General features: G+C 48.2%; 12 non-coding genes and 2 pseudogenes across 12 annotated transcripts; all 14 read right to left on the reverse strand.

The window, feature by feature from the left end:
• Window positions 1–404: 404 nt before the first annotated feature.
• LOC142267300 (U2 spliceosomal RNA) lies at window positions 405–595 on the reverse strand. Its single transcript, XR_012733214.1, has one exon. It is a non-coding gene; the product is annotated as a U2 spliceosomal RNA (small nuclear RNA).
• Window positions 596–1,982: 1,387 nt separating this feature from the next.
• Window positions 1,983–2,173, reverse strand: LOC142267301 (U2 spliceosomal RNA). The gene has a single exon (XR_012733215.1). It is a non-coding gene; the product is annotated as a U2 spliceosomal RNA (small nuclear RNA).
• Window positions 2,174–3,560: 1,387 nt separating this feature from the next.
• On the reverse strand, window positions 3,561–3,751 carry LOC142267302 (U2 spliceosomal RNA). The gene has a single exon (XR_012733216.1). It is a non-coding gene; the product is annotated as a U2 spliceosomal RNA (small nuclear RNA).
• A 1,387-nt stretch (window positions 3,752–5,138) lies between these two features.
• Window positions 5,139–5,331, reverse strand: LOC142267262 (U2 spliceosomal RNA). Its single transcript, XR_012733185.1, has one exon. It is a non-coding gene; the product is annotated as a U2 spliceosomal RNA (small nuclear RNA).
• Window positions 5,332–7,520: 2,189 nt separating this feature from the next.
• On the reverse strand, window positions 7,521–7,711 carry LOC142267303 (U2 spliceosomal RNA). The gene has a single exon (XR_012733217.1). It is a non-coding gene; the product is annotated as a U2 spliceosomal RNA (small nuclear RNA).
• A 1,387-nt stretch (window positions 7,712–9,098) lies between these two features.
• Window positions 9,099–9,289, reverse strand: LOC142267304 (U2 spliceosomal RNA). Its single transcript, XR_012733218.1, has one exon. It is a non-coding gene; the product is annotated as a U2 spliceosomal RNA (small nuclear RNA).
• A 1,387-nt stretch (window positions 9,290–10,676) lies between these two features.
• LOC142267305 (U2 spliceosomal RNA) lies at window positions 10,677–10,867 on the reverse strand. Its single transcript, XR_012733219.1, has one exon. It is a non-coding gene; the product is annotated as a U2 spliceosomal RNA (small nuclear RNA).
• A 1,387-nt stretch (window positions 10,868–12,254) lies between these two features.
• LOC142267306 (U2 spliceosomal RNA) lies at window positions 12,255–12,445 on the reverse strand. The gene has a single exon (XR_012733220.1). It is a non-coding gene; the product is annotated as a U2 spliceosomal RNA (small nuclear RNA).
• Window positions 12,446–13,832: 1,387 nt separating this feature from the next.
• Window positions 13,833–14,023, reverse strand: LOC142267307 (U2 spliceosomal RNA). Its single transcript, XR_012733221.1, has one exon. It is a non-coding gene; the product is annotated as a U2 spliceosomal RNA (small nuclear RNA).
• Window positions 14,024–15,410: 1,387 nt separating this feature from the next.
• Window positions 15,411–15,601, reverse strand: LOC142267309 (U2 spliceosomal RNA). The gene has a single exon (XR_012733223.1). It is a non-coding gene; the product is annotated as a U2 spliceosomal RNA (small nuclear RNA).
• A 1,387-nt stretch (window positions 15,602–16,988) lies between these two features.
• On the reverse strand, window positions 16,989–17,179 carry LOC142267311 (U2 spliceosomal RNA). Its single transcript, XR_012733224.1, has one exon. It is a non-coding gene; the product is annotated as a U2 spliceosomal RNA (small nuclear RNA).
• A 1,387-nt stretch (window positions 17,180–18,566) lies between these two features.
• Window positions 18,567–18,762, reverse strand: LOC142267269 (U2 spliceosomal RNA). The gene has a single exon (XR_012733190.1). It is a non-coding gene; the product is annotated as a U2 spliceosomal RNA (small nuclear RNA).
• Window positions 18,763–19,187: 425 nt separating this feature from the next.
• Window positions 19,188–19,275, reverse strand: LOC142267271 (U2 spliceosomal RNA; annotated as a pseudogene).
• A 1,387-nt stretch (window positions 19,276–20,662) lies between these two features.
• On the reverse strand, window positions 20,663–20,864 carry LOC142267264 (U2 spliceosomal RNA; annotated as a pseudogene).
• Between the last annotated feature and the right edge of the window lie 4,175 nt (window positions 20,865–25,039).

Here is a 25,039-nt window from a genome sequence, read left to right on the forward strand (position 1 = left end):
AATGCATGATAGGAATAAACAGGTAACTTTCTTTGGAGTGGAAGCGGAGAGATCGCACCAGATGCCAATTCTAGATGTTATCACACCTGTGGTCACTGCAGCAGCAGGTGAATCCACTTTGTCCAAAAGGGATCTATTCCATTCAATTGCAAATGATCTAGATAAGACAGAGAACTGCAGCACGGGGACATAGCCGAGTTGGTCAGGTTGAGTGGTGATGAGTTTGCTATTTGGATGAATAAAGAAAGTCAAAAGTGTGAAAGATAAAAAACAAAAGGAGGAAGTGTGAAAAGTGAATGGGCCAAATTGAGGTGCATATGAAGACGTATGCTTTCTTCCAATTCATTAAATCGGGCTAATATGAATCAGGTGAATTGAGTTCTGCTTTTGGAAACTGGGTTAAGAAGGGGTGCACCGTTCCTGGAGGTACTGCAATACCAGGTCAATGCGTGGAGTGGACAGAGCAAGCTCTTTTTCCATCTCCCTGTTCTAAAAATCCATTTAATATATGGTCCCCAGATAGGGGACGTATCAGATATTAAACTGATAAGAACAGATACTACACTTGATCTTAGCCAAAAGGCCGAGAAGCGATAACCAGAATTGGTTTGGGCCTCGAGTGGCACCCTGGCCTATGCCGGACACATCTTAGGGAGAGAGAGCGAGAGGGAGACAAACCCACGCCTACACAAGACATTTTGTCACCCAAGCCAACCCTTGAAAAGGCTGCTTTGCAGAGCCAAAACAAGAAGAATGGTGCGTTTTGCAGCCGCCGCCCACTGCAATGAATCTGAATAACTCCTCCTTTAGGGCGCAAGCAACTCCCCTCCCCCTTGCAGTCTTTCCAATTCACGATACAAAAAGACGGACAGGACAGGTTGCCTGACTTTCCGTCACTGCCACCCTTTGCCATCCTTACCCGTAGAAAGCCCTTTCATCATCCCCAAACCCTAATCTTTTCCCTTTCCTTCCCAGCCCCCAAACCCTGCCCTCTGTACCTTTCTCACCACCCGCTTCCCTTCTCCTGTCATCCCCCTACCACCCGGGAAAAAAAGAGATTGCCCCCTCCTTCCACTAGCCCACCCTCCCACCCAAAGAACAACTTCTTCTGCGCAGCTTGTTTTCTAGGCAGCAGCGCTATTGTGATGTCATCGGGGGGCATTGTGACAAGCCGCCAGTGTTCCGTCTCTTCATGTTGTGCACAGTTCAAACGGAAAATACATCAACAGGCAGACTACAGAAAAGCTTACTATCAAAGGTTAGAGGGGGGCTTTCTCAGAGGGCTTTTTACAGTTTTTCTATTCCCAATTAGCCGTTTAAGTGTACTTATTGAAAGTAGTAATTCTTTCATAGGCCGCCCTTTCTTAGTATTTGACGTTCCTTATATTGCGGTATGAGGCTTCGCAGTAGGTTGCAAACATTCATCACCCATGACTGTCCCCAATTGAGCTCAGAAGCTCAATGTCTATCATGACCTCTCTTTTAGAATGTCCAAGAGCAAGCAAACTATTCCTCCAGGAGAGGGCGCCAACAGACTACTAAAGAGATCATCATTACTCAAAGAAAACCCCAAAAACCAATGCATGATAGGAATAAACAGGTAACTTTCTTTGGAGTGGAAGCGGAGAGATCGCACCAGATGCCAATTCTAGATGTTATCACACCTGTGGTCACTGCAGCAGCAGGTGAATCCACTTTGTCCAAAAGGGATCTATTCCATTCAATTGCAAATGATCTAGATAAGACAGAGAACTGCAGCACGGGGACATAGCCGAGTTGGTCAGGTTGAGTGGTGATGAGTTTGCTATTTGGATGAATAAAGAAAGTCAAAAGTGTGAAAGATAAAAAACAAAAGGAGGAAGTGTGAAAAGTGAATGGGCCAAATTGAGGTGCATATGAAGACGTATGCTTTCTTCCAATTCATTAAATCGGGCTAATATGAATCAGGTGAATTGAGTTCTGCTTTTGGAAACTGGGTTAAGAAGGGGTGCACCGTTCCTGGAGGTACTGCAATACCAGGTCAATGCGTGGAGTGGACAGAGCAAGCTCTTTTTCCATCTCCCTGTTCTAAAAATCCATTTAATATATGGTCCCCAGATAGGGGACGTATCAGATATTAAACTGATAAGAACAGATACTACACTTGATCTTAGCCAAAAGGCCGAGAAGCGATAACCAGAATTGGTTTGGGCCTCGAGTGGCACCCTGGCCTATGCCGGACACATCTTAGGGAGAGAGAGCGAGAGGGAGACAAACCCACGCCTACACAAGACATTTTGTCACCCAAGCCAACCCTTGAAAAGGCTGCTTTGCAGAGCCAAAACAAGAAGAATGGTGCGTTTTGCAGCCGCCGCCCACTGCAATGAATCTGAATAACTCCTCCTTTAGGGCGCAAGCAACTCCCCTCCCCCTTGCAGTCTTTCCAATTCACGATACAAAAAGACGGACAGGACAGGTTGCCTGACTTTCCGTCACTGCCACCCTTTGCCATCCTTACCCGTAGAAAGCCCTTTCATCATCCCCAAACCCTAATCTTTTCCCTTTCCTTCCCAGCCCCCAAACCCTGCCCTCTGTACCTTTCTCACCACCCGCTTCCCTTCTCCTGTCATCCCCCTACCACCCGGGAAAAAAAGAGATTGCCCCCTCCTTCCACTAGCCCACCCTCCCACCCAAAGAACAACTTCTTCTGCGCAGCTTGTTTTCTAGGCAGCAGCGCTATTGTGATGTCATCGGGGGGCATTGTGACAAGCCGCCAGTGTTCCGTCTCTTCATGTTGTGCACAGTTCAAACGGAAAATACATCAACAGGCAGACTACAGAAAAGCTTACTATCAAAGGTTAGAGGGGGGCTTTCTCAGAGGGCTTTTTACAGTTTTTCTATTCCCAATTAGCCGTTTAAGTGTACTTATTGAAAGTAGTAATTCTTTCATAGGCCGCCCTTTCTTAGTATTTGACGTTCCTTATATTGCGGTATGAGGCTTCGCAGTAGGTTGCAAACATTCATCACCCATGACTGTCCCCAATTGAGCTCAGAAGCTCAATGTCTATCATGACCTCTCTTTTAGAATGTCCAAGAGCAAGCAAACTATTCCTCCAGGAGAGGGCGCCAACAGACTACTAAAGAGATCATCATTACTCAAAGAAAACCCCAAAAACCAATGCATGATAGGAATAAACAGGTAACTTTCTTTGGAGTGGAAGCGGAGAGATCGCACCAGATGCCAATTCTAGATGTTATCACACCTGTGGTCACTGCAGCAGCAGGTGAATCCACTTTGTCCAAAAGGGATCTATTCCATTCAATTGCAAATGATCTAGATAAGACAGAGAACTGCAGCACGGGGACATAGCCGAGTTGGTCAGGTTGAGTGGTGATGAGTTTGCTATTTGGATGAATAAAGAAAGTCAAAAGTGTGAAAGATAAAAAACAAAAGGAGGAAGTGTGAAAAGTGAATGGGCCAAATTGAGGTGCATATGAAGACGTATGCTTTCTTCCAATTCATTAAATCGGGCTAATATGAATCAGGTGAATTGAGTTCTGCTTTTGGAAACTGGGTTAAGAAGGGGTGCACCGTTCCTGGAGGTACTGCAATACCAGGTCAATGCGTGGAGTGGACAGAGCAAGCTCTTTTTCCATCTCCCTGTTCTAAAAATCCATTTAATATATGGTCCCCAGATAGGGGACGTATCAGATATTAAACTGATAAGAACAGATACTACACTTGATCTTAGCCAAAAGGCCGAGAAGCGATAACCAGAATTGGTTTGGGCCTCGAGTGGCACCCTGGCCTATGCCGGACACATCTTAGGGAGAGAGAGCGAGAGGGAGACAAACCCACGCCTACACAAGACATTTTGTCACCCAAGCCAACCCTTGAAAAGGCTGCTTTGCAGAGCCAAAACAAGAAGAATGGTGCGTTTTGCAGCCGCCGCCCACTGCAATGAATCTGAATAACTCCTCCTTTAGGGCGCAAGCAACTCCCCTCCCCCTTGCAGTCTTTCCAATTCACGATACAAAAAGACGGACAGGACAGGTTGCCTGACTTTCCGTCACTGCCACCCTTTGCCATCCTTACCCGTAGAAAGCCCTTTCATCATCCCCAAACCCTAATCTTTTCCCTTTCCTTCCCAGCCCCCAAACCCTGCCCTCTGTACCTTTCTCACCACCCGCTTCCCTTCTCCTGTCATCCCCCTACCACCCGGGAAAAAAAGAGATTGCCCCCTCCTTCCACTAGCCCACCCTCCCACCCAAAGAACAACTTCTTCTGCGCAGCTTGTTTTCTAGGCAGCAGCGCTATTGTGATGTCATCGGGGGGCATTGTGACAAGCCGCCAGTGTTCCGTCTCTTCATGTTGTGCACAGTTCAAACGGAAAATACATCAACAGGCAGACTACAGAAAAGCTTACTATCAAAGGTTAGAGGGGGGCTTTCTCAGAGGGCTTTTTACAGTTTTTCTATTCCCAATTAGCCGTTTAAGTGTACTTATTGAAAGTAGTAATTCTTTCATAGGCCGCCCTTTCTTAGTATTTGACGTTCCTTATATTGCGGTATGAGGCTTCGCAGTAGGTTGCAAACATTCATCACCCATGACTGTCCCCAATTGAGCTCAGAAGCTCAATGTCTATCATGACCTCTCTTTTAGAATGTCCAAGAGCAAGCAAACTATTCCTCCAGGAGAGGGCGCCAACAGACTACTAAAGAGATCATCATTACTCAAAGAAAACCCCAAAAACCAATGCATGATAGGAATAAACAGGTAACTTTCTTTGGAGTGGAAGCGGAGAGATCGCACCAGATGCCAATTCTAGATGTTATCACACCTGTGGTCACTGCAGCAGCAGGTGAATCCACTTTGTCCAAAAGGGATCTATTCCATTCAATTGCAAATGATCTAGATAAGACAGAGAACTGCAGCACGGGGACATAGCCGAGTTGGTCAGGTTGAGTGGTGATGAGTTTGCTATTTGGATGAATAAAGAAAGTCAAAAGTGTGAAAGATAAAAAACAAAAGGAGGAAGTGTGAAAAGTGAATGGGCCAAATTGAGGTGCATATGAAGACGTATGCTTTCTTCCAATTCATTAAATCGGGCTAATATGAATCAGGTGAATTGAGTTCTGCTTTTGGAAACTGGGTTAAGAAGGGGTGCACCGTTCCTGGAGGTACTGCAATACCAGGTCAATGCGTGGAGTGGACAGAGCAAGCTCTTTTTCCATCTCCCTGTTCTAAAAATCCATTTAATATATGGTCCCCAGATAGGGGACGTATCAGATATTAAACTGATAAGAACAGATTTTTGATTTAATGAAGCTTTCCAAAGCACCACAAAAAATGCATGACCGAAGTCACACCAAAAACAGTGCAAAGGCTAGGATTCGTGTGGACCCCACCGTGAGGAGAGGGTCCCCAAAAATCAACCCCGTCCCTCCGAGCCAGAAGGCCACAGCAAGGGTCAGGGATCTTCGGTGCTCCCCCAAGCCGAAGCCTGGTTGAGCCTTGTCGTTGCTCCCAGCGTCCACCCAGGCATCTTACCCAAGTGGAGTAGAGAGCTACTAGTTGTTGGTTTCGCAGCCGAAACTGCCCGGACCGTCAACCGGTGTTGGTTTCTCAGCCCAAGGCTAACCGGACCTCCAACCGGGTGTTGGTTTCTCAGCCGAAGCTGACCCAGACCTCCAACCGGGTGTTGGTTTCTCAGCCGAAGCTGAGCCAGACCTCCAACCGGGTGTTAGTTTCTCAGCCCAAAGCTGACCAGACCTCCGACTGGGATTATAAAAATTTCCCTTCCTAGCCAGAAGGCCGGGATAGGGTAATATGCTCAAAAAGTATGAAAAGGCAAGGTACGGTGTGCTACAGAGCCCAAGGCTTGCCGGGGTCCCAAGCCAGCAAGCTCAGACTCACTCCAGGGTCGTCAGTCCTGGGGCACGTTGTACCATAGCCCCCCACCCTTACTCAGTCTAATAGCCTCGATCCTGGTAGGGCCATGTTTTCCTCTAGATGAATATACTATCCACCCAGAGTACTAGCAAGCGCAACCTTCCAGTGTGCATTGTATCATTGTACTAAGGTGGCCTGGAGCTTAAACCACCTCTTCGAACAACACTACACTTGATCTTAGCCAAAAGGCCGAGAAGCGATAACCAGAATTGGTTTGGGCCTCGAGTGGCACCCTGGCCTATGCCGGACACATCTTAGGGAGAGAGAGCGAGAGGGAGACAAACCCACGCCTACACAAGACATTTTGTCACCCAAGCCAACCCTTGAAAAGGCTGCTTTGCAGAGCCAAAACAAGAAGAATGGTGCGTTTTGCAGCCGCCGCCCACTGCAATGAATCTGAATAACTCCTCCTTTAGGGCGCAAGCAACTCCCCTCCCCCTTGCAGTCTTTCCAATTCACGATACAAAAAGACGGACAGGACAGGTTGCCTGACTTTCCGTCACTGCCACCCTTTGCCATCCTTACCCGTAGAAAGCCCTTTCATCATCCCCAAACCCTAATCTTTTCCCTTTCCTTCCCAGCCCCCAAACCCTGCCCTCTGTACCTTTCTCACCACCCGCTTCCCTTCTCCTGTCATCCCCCTACCACCCGGGAAAAAAAGAGATTGCCCCCTCCTTCCACTAGCCCACCCTCCCACCCAAAGAACAACTTCTTCTGCGCAGCTTGTTTTCTAGGCAGCAGCGCTATTGTGATGTCATCGGGGGGCATTGTGACAAGCCGCCAGTGTTCCGTCTCTTCATGTTGTGCACAGTTCAAACGGAAAATACATCAACAGGCAGACTACAGAAAAGCTTACTATCAAAGGTTAGAGGGGGGCTTTCTCAGAGGGCTTTTTACAGTTTTTCTATTCCCAATTAGCCGTTTAAGTGTACTTATTGAAAGTAGTAATTCTTTCATAGGCCGCCCTTTCTTAGTATTTGACGTTCCTTATATTGCGGTATGAGGCTTCGCAGTAGGTTGCAAACATTCATCACCCATGACTGTCCCCAATTGAGCTCAGAAGCTCAATGTCTATCATGACCTCTCTTTTAGAATGTCCAAGAGCAAGCAAACTATTCCTCCAGGAGAGGGCGCCAACAGACTACTAAAGAGATCATCATTACTCAAAGAAAACCCCAAAAACCAATGCATGATAGGAATAAACAGGTAACTTTCTTTGGAGTGGAAGCGGAGAGATCGCACCAGATGCCAATTCTAGATGTTATCACACCTGTGGTCACTGCAGCAGCAGGTGAATCCACTTTGTCCAAAAGGGATCTATTCCATTCAATTGCAAATGATCTAGATAAGACAGAGAACTGCAGCACGGGGACATAGCCGAGTTGGTCAGGTTGAGTGGTGATGAGTTTGCTATTTGGATGAATAAAGAAAGTCAAAAGTGTGAAAGATAAAAAACAAAAGGAGGAAGTGTGAAAAGTGAATGGGCCAAATTGAGGTGCATATGAAGACGTATGCTTTCTTCCAATTCATTAAATCGGGCTAATATGAATCAGGTGAATTGAGTTCTGCTTTTGGAAACTGGGTTAAGAAGGGGTGCACCGTTCCTGGAGGTACTGCAATACCAGGTCAATGCGTGGAGTGGACAGAGCAAGCTCTTTTTCCATCTCCCTGTTCTAAAAATCCATTTAATATATGGTCCCCAGATAGGGGACGTATCAGATATTAAACTGATAAGAACAGATACTACACTTGATCTTAGCCAAAAGGCCGAGAAGCGATAACCAGAATTGGTTTGGGCCTCGAGTGGCACCCTGGCCTATGCCGGACACATCTTAGGGAGAGAGAGCGAGAGGGAGACAAACCCACGCCTACACAAGACATTTTGTCACCCAAGCCAACCCTTGAAAAGGCTGCTTTGCAGAGCCAAAACAAGAAGAATGGTGCGTTTTGCAGCCGCCGCCCACTGCAATGAATCTGAATAACTCCTCCTTTAGGGCGCAAGCAACTCCCCTCCCCCTTGCAGTCTTTCCAATTCACGATACAAAAAGACGGACAGGACAGGTTGCCTGACTTTCCGTCACTGCCACCCTTTGCCATCCTTACCCGTAGAAAGCCCTTTCATCATCCCCAAACCCTAATCTTTTCCCTTTCCTTCCCAGCCCCCAAACCCTGCCCTCTGTACCTTTCTCACCACCCGCTTCCCTTCTCCTGTCATCCCCCTACCACCCGGGAAAAAAAGAGATTGCCCCCTCCTTCCACTAGCCCACCCTCCCACCCAAAGAACAACTTCTTCTGCGCAGCTTGTTTTCTAGGCAGCAGCGCTATTGTGATGTCATCGGGGGGCATTGTGACAAGCCGCCAGTGTTCCGTCTCTTCATGTTGTGCACAGTTCAAACGGAAAATACATCAACAGGCAGACTACAGAAAAGCTTACTATCAAAGGTTAGAGGGGGGCTTTCTCAGAGGGCTTTTTACAGTTTTTCTATTCCCAATTAGCCGTTTAAGTGTACTTATTGAAAGTAGTAATTCTTTCATAGGCCGCCCTTTCTTAGTATTTGACGTTCCTTATATTGCGGTATGAGGCTTCGCAGTAGGTTGCAAACATTCATCACCCATGACTGTCCCCAATTGAGCTCAGAAGCTCAATGTCTATCATGACCTCTCTTTTAGAATGTCCAAGAGCAAGCAAACTATTCCTCCAGGAGAGGGCGCCAACAGACTACTAAAGAGATCATCATTACTCAAAGAAAACCCCAAAAACCAATGCATGATAGGAATAAACAGGTAACTTTCTTTGGAGTGGAAGCGGAGAGATCGCACCAGATGCCAATTCTAGATGTTATCACACCTGTGGTCACTGCAGCAGCAGGTGAATCCACTTTGTCCAAAAGGGATCTATTCCATTCAATTGCAAATGATCTAGATAAGACAGAGAACTGCAGCACGGGGACATAGCCGAGTTGGTCAGGTTGAGTGGTGATGAGTTTGCTATTTGGATGAATAAAGAAAGTCAAAAGTGTGAAAGATAAAAAACAAAAGGAGGAAGTGTGAAAAGTGAATGGGCCAAATTGAGGTGCATATGAAGACGTATGCTTTCTTCCAATTCATTAAATCGGGCTAATATGAATCAGGTGAATTGAGTTCTGCTTTTGGAAACTGGGTTAAGAAGGGGTGCACCGTTCCTGGAGGTACTGCAATACCAGGTCAATGCGTGGAGTGGACAGAGCAAGCTCTTTTTCCATCTCCCTGTTCTAAAAATCCATTTAATATATGGTCCCCAGATAGGGGACGTATCAGATATTAAACTGATAAGAACAGATACTACACTTGATCTTAGCCAAAAGGCCGAGAAGCGATAACCAGAATTGGTTTGGGCCTCGAGTGGCACCCTGGCCTATGCCGGACACATCTTAGGGAGAGAGAGCGAGAGGGAGACAAACCCACGCCTACACAAGACATTTTGTCACCCAAGCCAACCCTTGAAAAGGCTGCTTTGCAGAGCCAAAACAAGAAGAATGGTGCGTTTTGCAGCCGCCGCCCACTGCAATGAATCTGAATAACTCCTCCTTTAGGGCGCAAGCAACTCCCCTCCCCCTTGCAGTCTTTCCAATTCACGATACAAAAAGACGGACAGGACAGGTTGCCTGACTTTCCGTCACTGCCACCCTTTGCCATCCTTACCCGTAGAAAGCCCTTTCATCATCCCCAAACCCTAATCTTTTCCCTTTCCTTCCCAGCCCCCAAACCCTGCCCTCTGTACCTTTCTCACCACCCGCTTCCCTTCTCCTGTCATCCCCCTACCACCCGGGAAAAAAAGAGATTGCCCCCTCCTTCCACTAGCCCACCCTCCCACCCAAAGAACAACTTCTTCTGCGCAGCTTGTTTTCTAGGCAGCAGCGCTATTGTGATGTCATCGGGGGGCATTGTGACAAGCCGCCAGTGTTCCGTCTCTTCATGTTGTGCACAGTTCAAACGGAAAATACATCAACAGGCAGACTACAGAAAAGCTTACTATCAAAGGTTAGAGGGGGGCTTTCTCAGAGGGCTTTTTACAGTTTTTCTATTCCCAATTAGCCGTTTAAGTGTACTTATTGAAAGTAGTAATTCTTTCATAGGCCGCCCTTTCTTAGTATTTGACGTTCCTTATATTGCGGTATGAGGCTTCGCAGTAGGTTGCAAACATTCATCACCCATGACTGTCCCCAATTGAGCTCAGAAGCTCAATGTCTATCATGACCTCTCTTTTAGAATGTCCAAGAGCAAGCAAACTATTCCTCCAGGAGAGGGCGCCAACAGACTACTAAAGAGATCATCATTACTCAAAGAAAACCCCAAAAACCAATGCATGATAGGAATAAACAGGTAACTTTCTTTGGAGTGGAAGCGGAGAGATCGCACCAGATGCCAATTCTAGATGTTATCACACCTGTGGTCACTGCAGCAGCAGGTGAATCCACTTTGTCCAAAAGGGATCTATTCCATTCAATTGCAAATGATCTAGATAAGACAGAGAACTGCAGCACGGGGACATAGCCGAGTTGGTCAGGTTGAGTGGTGATGAGTTTGCTATTTGGATGAATAAAGAAAGTCAAAAGTGTGAAAGATAAAAAACAAAAGGAGGAAGTGTGAAAAGTGAATGGGCCAAATTGAGGTGCATATGAAGACGTATGCTTTCTTCCAATTCATTAAATCGGGCTAATATGAATCAGGTGAATTGAGTTCTGCTTTTGGAAACTGGGTTAAGAAGGGGTGCACCGTTCCTGGAGGTACTGCAATACCAGGTCAATGCGTGGAGTGGACAGAGCAAGCTCTTTTTCCATCTCCCTGTTCTAAAAATCCATTTAATATATGGTCCCCAGATAGGGGACGTATCAGATATTAAACTGATAAGAACAGATACTACACTTGATCTTAGCCAAAAGGCCGAGAAGCGATAACCAGAATTGGTTTGGGCCTCGAGTGGCACCCTGGCCTATGCCGGACACATCTTAGGGAGAGAGAGCGAGAGGGAGACAAACCCACGCCTACACAAGACATTTTGTCACCCAAGCCAACCCTTGAAAAGGCTGCTTTGCAGAGCCAAAACAAGAAGAATGGTGCGTTTTGCAGCCGCCGCCCACTGCAATGAATCTGAATAACTCCTCCTTTAGGGCGCAAGCAACTCCCCTCCCCCTTGCAGTCTTTCCAATTCACGATACAAAAAGACGGACAGGACAGGTTGCCTGACTTTCCGTCACTGCCACCCTTTGCCATCCTTACCCGTAGAAAGCCCTTTCATCATCCCCAAACCCTAATCTTTTCCCTTTCCTTCCCAGCCCCCAAACCCTGCCCTCTGTACCTTTCTCACCACCCGCTTCCCTTCTCCTGTCATCCCCCTACCACCCGGGAAAAAAAGAGATTGCCCCCTCCTTCCACTAGCCCACCCTCCCACCCAAAGAACAACTTCTTCTGCGCAGCTTGTTTTCTAGGCAGCAGCGCTATTGTGATGTCATCGGGGGGCATTGTGACAAGCCGCCAGTGTTCCGTCTCTTCATGTTGTGCACAGTTCAAACGGAAAATACATCAACAGGCAGACTACAGAAAAGCTTACTATCAAAGGTTAGAGGGGGGCTTTCTCAGAGGGCTTTTTACAGTTTTTCTATTCCCAATTAGCCGTTTAAGTGTACTTATTGAAAGTAGTAATTCTTTCATAGGCCGCCCTTTCTTAGTATTTGACGTTCCTTATATTGCGGTATGAGGCTTCGCAGTAGGTTGCAAACATTCATCACCCATGACTGTCCCCAATTGAGCTCAGAAGCTCAATGTCTATCATGACCTCTCTTTTAGAATGTCCAAGAGCAAGCAAACTATTCCTCCAGGAGAGGGCGCCAACAGACTACTAAAGAGATCATCATTACTCAAAGAAAACCCCAAAAACCAATGCATGATAGGAATAAACAGGTAACTTTCTTTGGAGTGGAAGCGGAGAGATCGCACCAGATGCCAATTCTAGATGTTATCACACCTGTGGTCACTGCAGCAGCAGGTGAATCCACTTTGTCCAAAAGGGATCTATTCCATTCAATTGCAAATGATCTAGATAAGACAGAGAACTGCAGCACGGGGACATAGCCGAGTTGGTCAGGTTGAGTGGTGATGAGTTTGCTATTTGGATGAATAAAGAAAGTCAAAAGTGTGAAAGATAAAAAACAAAAGGAGGAAGTGTGAAAAGTGAATGGGCCAAATTGAGGTGCATATGAAGACGTATGCTTTCTTCCAATTCATTAAATCGGGCTAATATGAATCAGGTGAATTGAGTTCTGCTTTTGGAAACTGGGTTAAGAAGGGGTGCACCGTTCCTGGAGGTACTGCAATACCAGGTCAATGCGTGGAGTGGACAGAGCAAGCTCTTTTTCCATCTCCCTGTTCTAAAAATCCATTTAATATATGGTCCCCAGATAGGGGACGTATCAGATATTAAACTGATAAGAACAGATACTACACTTGATCTTAGCCAAAAGGCCGAGAAGCGATAACCAGAATTGGTTTGGGCCTCGAGTGGCACCCTGGCCTATGCCGGACACATCTTAGGGAGAGAGAGCGAGAGGGAGACAAACCCACGCCTACACAAGACATTTTGTCACCCAAGCCAACCCTTGAAAAGGCTGCTTTGCAGAGCCAAAACAAGAAGAATGGTGCGTTTTGCAGCCGCCGCCCACTGCAATGAATCTGAATAACTCCTCCTTTAGGGCGCAAGCAACTCCCCTCCCCCTTGCAGTCTTTCCAATTCACGATACAAAAAGACGGACAGGACAGGTTGCCTGACTTTCCGTCACTGCCACCCTTTGCCATCCTTACCCGTAGAAAGCCCTTTCATCATCCCCAAACCCTAATCTTTTCCCTTTCCTTCCCAGCCCCCAAACCCTGCCCTCTGTACCTTTCTCACCACCCGCTTCCCTTCTCCTGTCATCCCCCTACCACCCGGGAAAAAAAGAGATTGCCCCCTCCTTCCACTAGCCCACCCTCCCACCCAAAGAACAACTTCTTCTGCGCAGCTTGTTTTCTAGGCAGCAGCGCTATTGTGATGTCATCGGGGGGCATTGTGACAAGCCGCCAGTGTTCCGTCTCTTCATGTTGTGCACAGTTCAAACGGAAAATACATCAACAGGCAGACTACAGAAAAGCTTACTATCAAAGGTTAGAGGGGGGCTTTCTCAGAGGGCTTTTTACAGTTTTTCTATTCCCAATTAGCCGTTTAAGTGTACTTATTGAAAGTAGTAATTCTTTCATAGGCCGCCCTTTCTTAGTATTTGACGTTCCTTATATTGCGGTATGAGGCTTCGCAGTAGGTTGCAAACATTCATCACCCATGACTGTCCCCAATTGAGCTCAGAAGCTCAATGTCTATCATGACCTCTCTTTTAGAATGTCCAAGAGCAAGCAAACTATTCCTCCAGGAGAGGGCGCCAACAGACTACTAAAGAGATCATCATTACTCAAAGAAAACCCCAAAAACCAATGCATGATAGGAATAAACAGGTAACTTTCTTTGGAGTGGAAGCGGAGAGATCGCACCAGATGCCAATTCTAGATGTTATCACACCTGTGGTCACTGCAGCAGCAGGTGAATCCACTTTGTCCAAAAGGGATCTATTCCATTCAATTGCAAATGATCTAGATAAGACAGAGAACTGCAGCACGGGGACATAGCCGAGTTGGTCAGGTTGAGTGGTGATGAGTTTGCTATTTGGATGAATAAAGAAAGTCAAAAGTGTGAAAGATAAAAAACAAAAGGAGGAAGTGTGAAAAGTGAATGGGCCAAATTGAGGTGCATATGAAGACGTATGCTTTCTTCCAATTCATTAAATCGGGCTAATATGAATCAGGTGAATTGAGTTCTGCTTTTGGAAACTGGGTTAAGAAGGGGTGCACCGTTCCTGGAGGTACTGCAATACCAGGTCAATGCGTGGAGTGGACAGAGCAAGCTCTTTTTCCATCTCCCTGTTCTAAAAATCCATTTAATATATGGTCCCCAGATAGGGGACGTATCAGATATTAAACTGATAAGAACAGATACTACACTTGATCTTAGCCAAAAGGCCGAGAAGCGATAACCAGAATTGGTTTGGGCCTCGAGTGGCACCCTGGCCTATGCCGGACACATCTTAGGGAGAGAGAGCGAGAGGGAGACAAACCCACGCCTACACAAGACATTTTGTCACCCAAGCCAACCCTTGAAAAGGCTGCTTTGCAGAGCCAAAACAAGAAGAATGGTGCGTTTTGCAGCCGCCGCCCACTGCAATGAATCTGAATAACTCCTCCTTTAGGGCGCAAGCAACTCCCCTCCCCCTTGCAGTCTTTCCAATTCACGATACAAAAAGACGGACAGGACAGGTTGCCTGACTTTCCGTCACTGCCACCCTTTGCCATCCTTACCCGTAGAAAGCCCTTTCATCATCCCCAAACCCTAATCTTTTCCCTTTCCTTCCCAGCCCCCAAACCCTGCCCTCTGTACCTTTCTCACCACCCGCTTCCCTTCTCCTGTCATCCCCCTACCACCCGGGAAAAAAAGAGATTGCCCCCTCCTTCCACTAGCCCACCCTCCCACCCAAAGAACAACTTCTTCTGCGCAGCTTGTTTTCTAGGCAGCAGCGCTATTGTGATGTCATCGGGGGGCATTGTGACAAGCCGCCAGTGTTCCGTCTCTTCATGTTGTGCACAGTTCAAACGGAAAATACATCAACAGGCAGACTACAGAAAAGCTTACTATCAAAGGTTAGAGGGGGGCTTTCTCAGAGGGCTTTTTACAGTTTTTCTATTCCCAATTAGCCGTTTAAGTGTACTTATTGAAAGTAGTAATTCTTTCATAGGCCGCCCTTTCTTAGTATTTGACGTTCCTTATATTGCGGTATGAGGCTTCGCAGTAGGTTGCAAACATTCATCACCCATGACTGTCCCCAATTGAGCTCAGAAGCTCAATGTCTATCATGACCTCTCTTTTAGAATGTCCAAGAGCAAGCAAACTATTCCTCCAGGAGAGGGCGCCAACAGACTACTAAAGAGATCATCATTACTCAAAGAAAACCCCAAAAACCAATGCATGATAGGAATAAACAGGTAACTTTCTTTGGAGTGGAAGCGGAGAGATCGCACCAGATGCCAATTCTAGATGTTATCACACCTGTGGTCACTGCAGCAGCAGGTGAATCCACTTTGTCCAAAAGGGATCTATTCCATTCAATTGCAAATGATCTAGATAAGACAGAGAACTGCAGCACGGGGACATAGCCGAGTTGGTCAGGTTGAGTGGTGATGAGTTTGCTATTTGGATGAATAAAGAAAGTCAAAAGTGTGAAAGATAAAAAACAAAAGGAGGAAGTGTGAAAAGTGAATGGGCCAAATTGAGGTGCATATGAAGACGTATGCTTTCTTCCAATTCATTAAATCGGGCTAATATGAATCAGGTGAATTGAGTTCTGCTTTTGGAAACTGGGTTAAGAAGGGGTGCACCGTTCCTGGAGGTACTGCAATACCAGGTCAATGCGTGGAGTGGACAGAGCAAGCTCTTTTTCCATCTCCCTGTTCTAAAAATCCATTTAATATATGGTCCCCAGATAGGGGACGTATCAGATATTAAACTGATAAGAACAGATACTACACTTGATCTTAGCCAAAAGGCCGAGAAGCGATAACCAGAATTGGTTTGGGCCTCGAGTGGCACCCTGGCCTATGCCGGACACATCTTAGGGAGAGAGAGCGAGAGGGAGACAAACCCACGCCTACACAAGACATTTTGTCACCCAAGCCAACCCTTGAAAAGGCTGCTTTGCAGAGCCAAAACAAGAAGAATGGTGCGTTTTGCAGCCGCCGCCCACTGCAATGAATCTGAATAACTCCTCCTTTAGGGCGCAAGCAACTCCCCTCCCCCTTGCAGTCTTTCCAATTCACGATACAAAAAGACGGACAGGACAGGTTGCCTGACTTTCCGTCACTGCCACCCTTTGCCATCCTTACCCGTAGAAAGCCCTTTCATCATCCCCAAACCCTAATCTTTTCCCTTTCCTTCCCAGCCCCCAAACCCTGCCCTCTGTACCTTTCTCACCACCCGCTTCCCTTCTCCTGTCATCCCCCTACCACCCGGGAAAAAAAGAGATTGCCCCCTCCTTCCACTAGCCCACCCTCCCACCCAAAGAACAACTTCTTCTGCGCAGCTTGTTTTCTAGGCAGCAGCGCTATTGTGATGTCATCGGGGGGCATTGTGACAAGCCGCCAGTGTTCCGTCTCTTCATGTTGTGCACAGTTCAAACGGAAAATACATCAACAGGCAGACTACAGAAAAGCTTACTATCAAAGGTTAGAGGGGGGCTTTCTCAGAGGGCTTTTTACAGTTTTTCTATTCCCAATTAGCCGTTTAAGTGTACTTATTGAAAGTAGTAATTCTTTCATAGGCCGCCCTTTCTTAGTATTTGACGTTCCTTATATTGCGGTATGAGGCTTCGCAGTAGGTTGCAAACATTCATCACCCATGACTGTCCCCAATTGAGCTCAGAAGCTCAATGTCTATCATGACCTCTCTTTTAGAATGTCCAAGAGCAAGCAAACTATTCCTCCAGGAGAGGGCGCCAACAGACTACTAAAGAGATCATCATTACTCAAAGAAAACCCCAAAAACCAATGCATGATAGGAATAAACAGGTAACTTTCTTTGGAGTGGAAGCGGAGAGATCGCACCAGATGCCAATTCTAGATGTTATCACACCTGTGGTCACTGCAGCAGCAGGTGAATCCACTTTGTCCAAAAGGGATCTATTCCATTCAATTGCAAATGATCTAGATAAGACAGAGAACTGCAGCACGGGGACATAGCCGAGTTGGTCAGGTTGAGTGGTGATGAGTTTGCTATTTGGATGAATAAAGAAAGTCAAAAGTGTGAAAGATAAAAAACAAAAGGAGGAAGTGTGAAAAGTGAATGGGCCAAATTGAGGTGCATATGAAGACGTATGCTTTCTTCCAATTCATTAAATCGGGCTAATATGAATCAGGTGAATTGAGTTCTGCTTTTGGAAACTGGGTTAAGAAGGGGTGCACCGTTCCTGGAGGTACTGCAATACCAGGTCAATGCGTGGAGTGGACAGAGCAAGCTCTTTTTCCATCTCCCTGTTCTAAAAATCCATTTAATATATGGTCCCCAGATAGGGGACGTATCAGATATTAAACTGATAAGAACAGATACTACACTTGATCTTAGCCAAAAGGCCGAGAAGCGATAACCAGAATTGGTTTGGGCCTCGAGTGGCACCTTGGCCTATGCCGGACACATCTTAGGGAGAGAGAGCGAGAGGGAGACAAACCCACGCCTACACAAGACATTTTGTCACCCAAGCCAACCCTTGAAAAGGCTGCTTTGCAGAGCCAAAACAAGAAGAATGGTGCGTTTTGCAGCCGCCGCCCACTGCAATGAATCTGAATAACTCCTCCTTTAGGGCGCAAGCAACTCCCCTCCCCCTTGCAGTCTTTCCAATTCACGATACAAAAAGACGGACAGGACAGGTTGCCTGACTTTCCGTCACTGCCACCCTTTGCCATCCTTACCCGTAGAAAGCCCTTTCATCATCCCCAAACCCTAATCTTTTCCCTTTCCTTCCCAGCCCCCAAACCCTGCCCTCTGTACCTTTCTCACCACCCGCTTCCCTTCTCCTGTCATCCCCCTACCACCCGGGAAAAAAAGAGATTGCCCCCTCCTTCCACTAGCCCACCCTCCCACCCAAAGAACAACTTCTTCTGCGCAGCTTGTTTTCTAGGCAGCAGCGCTATTGTGATGTCATCGGGGGGCATTGTGACAAGCCGCCAGTGTTCCGTCTCTTCATGTTGTGCACAGTTCAAACGGAAAATACATCAACAGGCAGACTACAGAAAAGCTTACTATCAAAGGTTAGAGGGGGGCTTTCTCAGAGGGCTTTTTACAGTTTTTCTATTCCCAATTAGCCGTTTAAGTGTACTTATTGAAAGTAGTAATTCTTTCATAGGCCGCCCTTTCTTAGTATTTGACGTTCCTTATATTGCGGTATGAGGCTTCGCAGTAGGTTGCAAACATTCATCACCCATGACTGTCCCCAATTGAGCTCAGAAGCTCAATGTCTATCATGACCTCTCTTTTAGAATGTCCAAGAGCAAGCAAACTATTCCTCCAGGAGAGGGCGCCAACAGACTACTAAAGAGATCATCATTACTCAAAGAAAACCCCAAAAACCAATGCATGATAGGAATAAACAGGTAACTTTCTTTGGAGTGGAAGCGGAGAGATCGCACCAGATGCCAATTCTAGATGTTATCACACCTGTGGTCACTGCAGCAGCAGGTGAATCCACTTTGTCCAAAAGGGATCTATTCCATTCAATTGCAAATGATCTAGATAAGACAGAGAACTGCAGCACGGGGACATAGCCGAGTTGGTCAGGTTGAGTGGTGATGAGTTTGCTATTTGGATGAATAAAGAAAGTCAAAAGTGTGAAAGATAAAAAACAAAAGGAGGAAGTGTGAAAAGTGAATGGGCCAAATTGAGGTGCATATGAAGACGTATGCTTTCTTCCAATTCATTAAATCGGGCTAATATGAATCAGGTGAATTGAGTTCTGCTTTTGGAAACTGGGTTAAGAAGGGGTGCACCGTTCCTGGAGGTACTGCAATACCAGGTCAATGCGTGGAGTGGACAGAGCAAGCTCTTTTTCCATCTCCCTGTTCTAAAAATCCATTTAATATATGGTCCCCAGATAGGGGACGTATCAGATATTAAACTGATAAGAACAGATTTTGATTTAATGAAGCTTTCCAAAGCACCGCAAAAAATGCATGACCGAAGTCACACCAAAAACAGTGCAAAGGCTAGGATTCGTGTGGACCCCTCCGTGAGGAGAGGGTCCCCAAAAATCAACCCCGTCCCTCCGAGCCAGAAGGCCACAGCAAGGGTCAGGGATCTTCGGTGCTCCCCCAAGCCGAAGCCTGGTTGAGCCTTGTCGTTGCTCCCAGCGTCCACCCAGGCATCTTACCCAAGTGGAGTAGAGAGCTACTAGTTGTTGGTTTCGCAGCCGAAACTGCCCGGACCGTCAACCGGTGTTGGTTTCTCAGCCCAAGGCTAACCGGACCTCCAACCGGGTGTTGGTTTCTCAGCCGAAGCTGACCCGGACCTCCAACCGGGTGTTGGTTTCTCAGCCGAAGCTGACCCAGACCTCCAACCGGGTGTTGGTTTCTCAGCCGAAGCTGACCCGGACCTCCAACCGGGTGTTGGTTTCTCAGCCCAAAGCTGAACGGACCTCCGACCAGAACAGATACTACACTTGATCTTAGCCAAAAGGCCGAGAAGCGATAACCAGAATTGGTTTGGGCCTCGAGTGGCACCCTGGCCTATGCCGGACACATCTTAGGGAGAGAGAGCGAGAGGGAGACAAACCCACGCCTACACAAGACATTTTGTCACCCAAGCCAACCCTTGAAAAGGCTGCTTTGCAGAGCCAAAACAAGAAGAATGGTGCGTTTTGCAGCCGCCGCCCACTGCAATGAATCTGAATAACTCCTCCTTTAGGGCGCAAGCAACTCCCCTCCCCCTTGCAGTCTTTCCAATTCACGATACAAAAAGACGGACAGGACAGGTTGCCTGACTTTCCGTCACTGCCACCCTTTGCCATCCTTACCCGTAGAAAGCCCTTTCATCATCCCCAAACCCTAATCTTTTCCCTTTCCTTCCCAGCCCCCAAACCCTGCCCTCTGTACCTTTCTCACCACCCGCTTCCCTTCTCCTGTCATCCCCCTACCACCCGGGAAAAAAAGAGATTGCCCCCTCCTTCCACTAGCCCACCCTCCCACCCAAAGAACAACTTCTTCTGCGCAGCTTGTTTTCTAGGCAGCAGCGCTATTGTGATGTCATCGGGGGGCATTGTGACAAGCCGCCAGTGTTCCGTCTCTTCATGTTGTGCACAGTTCAAACGGAAAATACATCAACAGGCAGACTACAGAAAAGCTTACTATCAAAGGTTAGAGGGGGGCTTTCTCAGAGGGCTTTTTACAGTTTTTCTATTCCCAATTAGCCGTTTAAGTGTACTTATTGAAAGTAGTAATTCTTTCATAGGCCGCCCTTTCTTAGTATTTGACGTTCCTTATATTGCGGTATGAGGCTTCGCAGTAGGTTGCAAACATTCATCACCCATGACTGTCCCCAATTGAGCTCAGAAGCTCAATGTCTATCATGACCTCTCTTTTAGAATGTCCAAGAGCAAGCAAACTATTCCTCCAGGAGAGGGCGCCAACAGACTACTAAAGAGATCATCATTACTCAAAGAAAACCCCAAAAACCAATGCATGATAGGAATAAACAGGTAACTTTCTTTGGAGTGGAAGCGGAGAGATCGCACCAGATGCCAATTCTAGATGTTATCACACCTGTGGTCACTGCAGCAGCAGGTGAATCCACTTTGTCCAAAAGGGATCTATTCCATTCAATTGCAAATGATCTAGATAAGACAGAGAACTGCAGCACGGGGACATAGCCGAGTTGGTCAGGTTGAGTGGTGATGAGTTTGCTATTTGGATGAATAAAGAAAGTCAAAAGTGTGAAAGATAAAAAACAAAAGGAGGAAGTGTGAAAAGTGAATGGGCCAAATTGAGGTGCATATGAAGACGTATGCTTTCTTCCAATTCATTAAATCGGGCTAATATGAATCAGGTGAATTGAGTTCTGCTTTTGGAAACTGGGTTAAGAAGGGGTGCACCGTTCCTGGAGGTACTGCAATACCAGGTCAATGCGTGGAGTGGACAGAGCAAGCTCTTTTTCCATCTCCCTGTTCTAAAAATCCATTTAATATATGGTCCCCAGATAGGGGACGTATCAGATATTAAACTGATAAGAACAGATTTGATTTAACAGCATCTTTATTATCATGCACTACTCACAAAAAGGTAACAAACCGTGTACAGTGCCGCAGCCCCGTACACACAGAAATATACAATCATTCTTACATAGCCATAGAGTACGACGCACTAAACTATACATCACGCTCCTATGCTATCCATAACACTCAAGCTGAAAGAAAAAGTTAGACAATAAATAACGACGAACCGGCGGTTGGGGGGTGGGGGTAGGGGAAAAGGGGGGTAGGGTGGGGAGATCACAGGCCCGAAGCTTTATTGAAAGACGCACATAACGGGAAAAGGAGGGAGGGGGCATTGAAGAGGTTTAAACCTCCTCCTCGGCGCTGTCGTCCGGACTGTCCATGATGGAATAGTCTCTGAGCAGGCTGTGGATCAGCCTGCGGCAATCCTGGATAGACATCCTCTCCCTCTTCAAGATGAGCCGGTTCCTGGCGACCCAAATAGCGTCCTTAAAGCAGTTCATAAGGCGCCAAGCCTCCTGGATGGCTCCAACGGTGTGAGTCCCAGGGAAGAGTCCATAAAGTACGGAATGGTATGATAGGCTCCCTCTGGGGACGGAGTTCCTCAGGTCATCCTCCAGGGCAACCAACAGGCGCTGTGCAAAACGGCAGTCCCAAAAGGCGTGCAGCGATGTTTCCTCCACGAAGGGGCACCTTGGGCAGTACCGGGTTTTGCACAGGTTCCGGGCGTGCATGAATGACCGGACGGGCAGTCCGCCCTGTATCGCCATCCATGACAAGTCCTTGTGCCCGTTGGTCAATCCAGCCGATGACACGTTTGTCCAAACAGTCTCCAGTGTGTCGTGATGAAGTCCTGGAATGTTCTCCATTTCGTCCTTGGCTCTGATGAGTTTGTGGATAGTCTTTGGCTTCCAAAAATCAGGCTTGAGTCCCTCCAGTTGGTGTTCCTTCACAAACCGAACCACGTCTCCGTAGAACCATGGCGTCGTCCAGTTGTAGGGGAAGGAGCTGTCCCACTTGTCCCAGCCTAACCGTCTCCAAAGGGGGAGCAGGAAGAAGCGAGACATGGACCCACCCGCGGAACCTCTCTTGACTCGCAGAGTTCGGCGAACGCAGTCACATACGAAGGAGGATCGCAGGAGGGTGGGGATATCGGGTACGCCCTTCCCACCCTTGCGAGGATCCTTGTACATGATGCTCCGCTTTACTCTGTCCATCTTGGATCCCCAGACAAAACGAAACACCGTCCTGGTAATGGCCCTGCACACGGTGGCAAGGGGGGGCCAGGCCTGGGCCGTGTACTGCAGCACGGGCAGTACCTCGTTACGCAGGACCAGTGCTTTGCCCTCACAGGTGAGGCGTCTGAGGCTCCAGAGACCGATCCGTTGGGTGATCTTGGTCAAGCGTTCCTCCCAGGACTTGAGGGCTGCTCCTTCCTTCCCAAACCAGACTCCAAGAACCTTGATGAAATCCGGCTGGATGCTGAAAGGGAAGGGGGCGGAAGAGGCCGGCTGCCAGTCCCCGAAGAGCATGGCTTCCGACTTCCCGCAGTTGACTTTGGCTCCCGAAGCCCGTCCGAAGGTCTCACAGGTCTGGACGAGGGTGTCGACTGAGCGCCGGTCCGCGCAGAAGACGGTCACGTCGTCCATGTAGAGCGAGCACTTGACCTCGAAGCGTTCTGGTCCTGGTGCAGTGATCCCTCTGATCTCTCCATTCCGCCGGATAGCCTCTGCAAAGAGTTCTATAACACAAACAAAAAGAAGAGGTGACAGAGGACAGCCTTGTCTGACCCCTGAGAGGACCGGGAAGGGGTCAGTCTTCCAGCCGTTTACCAACACCGAGCTGTGAATATCAAAATACATTAGTTGGACATACAAGCAAAACATGTTACCCAAACCTAACCTGTGCAGAGCTTTGCCCAGGAACTCATGGGAAACACGGTCGAAGGCCTTTTCCTGATCCAACGAGATCAGGGCTGCGTGCACCCGGCGGGCTTTGATGTACTCGACCGTGTCCCGCATGAGAGCCAGGCTGTCTGCGATGCGACGTCCGGGGATGCCGCAGGTCTGATCCGGGTGGATGATCCGTCCGATAACAGTCTTCAATCTCGTTGCCATCGTCTTGGCCAGGATCTTGTAGTCGACGTTCAGAAGGGTGATGGGACGCCAATTCTTCAGGTCGCACCTCTCTCCTCTACGCTTGTACAGGATCGTGACCATTCCTTCCCTCAGAGATGGAGGCATTCTGCCCTCCACCACCATCTCCTCATACAGCCCTAACAGGTCCGGACAGATTAGGTCTCCCAGCGCTACATAGAGCTCTGCTGGGAGGCCGTCACTGCCCGGTGTCCTGCCAGAACTAAAGGATTTGGCGGCCGAGAGCAGCTCGTCCACCGTCAGAGGAACATCCATGGCCGCCGCGTCTGCAGGGTCAAGATGGTTAGTGATACCTGACAGGAACTTATCGGCGGCCTCGGGGTCAGTAGTCTTGCGGGCGTAGAGTTCGCTGTAGAAGTCGCTGACGACCTTCATCACGTTCTCTTTCCCGCGTCGCATGCTTCCACTCTCGTCTCGTAGTTCATTCATGGGCGTGTGACCGGCGTGGAGTTTCCTGAAAAAGAACGAGTTACATTTCTCACCCTTCTCCAGGTTCTCCACTTTGGAACGGAAGACAATTCGCTCGGACTCCTCCTCGAAGTGCCTTTTCAGGCTCCTCTTAGTCTCCTCCAGCTCCTCTCTCACGTCCCAGCCGCATCGAAGAAGGTCCTGCAGGGAACGCAGCTCACGCTGGAGTCTCCTGAAGTCCCTCCTCTTCAGACACGCCTGTTGTTGACTCTTTGCCTAAAAGAAGAAACGGAACTCGAGTTTAACGTATTCCCACCAGTCAGAAACAGACTGGAAGCCCGCCTTGTAGGCCCGCCACGTGGAGTAGGCAGCTCTAAGCTCCTCCAGAATCTCACCCTTTTCCAGCAGAGAGCAGTTCAGCTTCCAGGAGCCCGGGCCAATGGGGAAGCCATGGCCCAGCACACCTTGAAAGTGAATGGCTCTGTGGTCAGAGAAGAAGCAGGGGACCATCGAGTGCCCACTCCGCCCAACCGCCCGAGAGGTAAACACAAAGTCAATCCTGGAACGCAGCGAGCCATCGGATCGGCACCATGAATAGTTCACGGATCCGTGTCCGATGGAGCCAACAACGTCCACAAGAGAGGCTTCGGTCACCATCTCAATGAGCAGTTTGGATGTGACGTCCAACTTGGCAGCCGTTCCAGAACTGCGTCCATCCTCCTCAATCGGGCAGTTGAAATCCCCGGCCATCACTACCGTCCTGGCGGTAGCGAGCTGAGGGCGCAGGGCTTGGAGGAGCTCCAGTCGATCGCTCTTCACAGGAGAAGCATACACATTGATGAACCTGACAGGTTCTCCCGCCCAGGTGCCATCCACGAGCAGTAACCTGCCGCAGACGATTTCCTGAACAGAGTCCAATGTGAAGGCGCTTCCCCTGATCAGCACGGCGACCCCCGCGGACCTACAGTCGCCTCCGCCGGACCAGTAGGATGGGCCATGGGTCCACTCCCTGGCCAGATGGTTGAAGGACCTAGAGGAGGGAAGGGAGCATTCCTGCAGGAAAAATACATCACTAGACTGAGTGTTAAGGAACGCAAAAATTGTCTGACGTCGGAACTTGTCTCTGATGCTCCTAACATTAATGGAAAAGATGTTAATGTTAGCAGTCATTGGAGGAAAGAGAAAGTTAGCGCAGGCGGTGTGCCTTAGTTACCACTCCGGTCGGGCGGTTCTTCCTCTTTGGCACCTGCTGGTAAGGGTATCTCAAGCAGACCCTCTTCTTCTAGCTGATCGAGCAGGGATGGTGCCTCAGTGGCTTCCGACTCCTCCATTTCTTCTTCGGCCACAAGGGACTCCACCATCTGCTCCAACACGTCCGGTTCTGGGAGGAGGCCATCCTCCTCTTCCTGGGGTGGATTGGGATCCACAATGAACAGCTTGGAAGGTTCTGCGACAGGACTATCTTCCACCTTCCTTTTCCTTTGGCCTGTACCTGAGGAGACAAGAGCTGGAAAATCCTCCTCGGTGAAAAGTGCAAGAGTGCTGAGGCCCTCTGCTCTCATGGTCTGGGGAGGGAGAGTGGGCTTTGGGGGGGGGTGAGGAGACCGACTGAGGAGTAGGGAAATGAGGTGGAGGTAGTGGAATCCTCAGTGGGGTTGGCCGGGGGGGAGGGGTTTGGACAG

The sequence above is a fragment of the Anomaloglossus baeobatrachus genome, unplaced genomic scaffold (assembly GCF_048569485.1).
Source record: "Anomaloglossus baeobatrachus isolate aAnoBae1 unplaced genomic scaffold, aAnoBae1.hap1 Scaffold_2942, whole genome shotgun sequence".
Taxonomy (NCBI): domain Eukaryota; kingdom Metazoa; phylum Chordata; class Amphibia; order Anura; family Aromobatidae; genus Anomaloglossus; species Anomaloglossus baeobatrachus.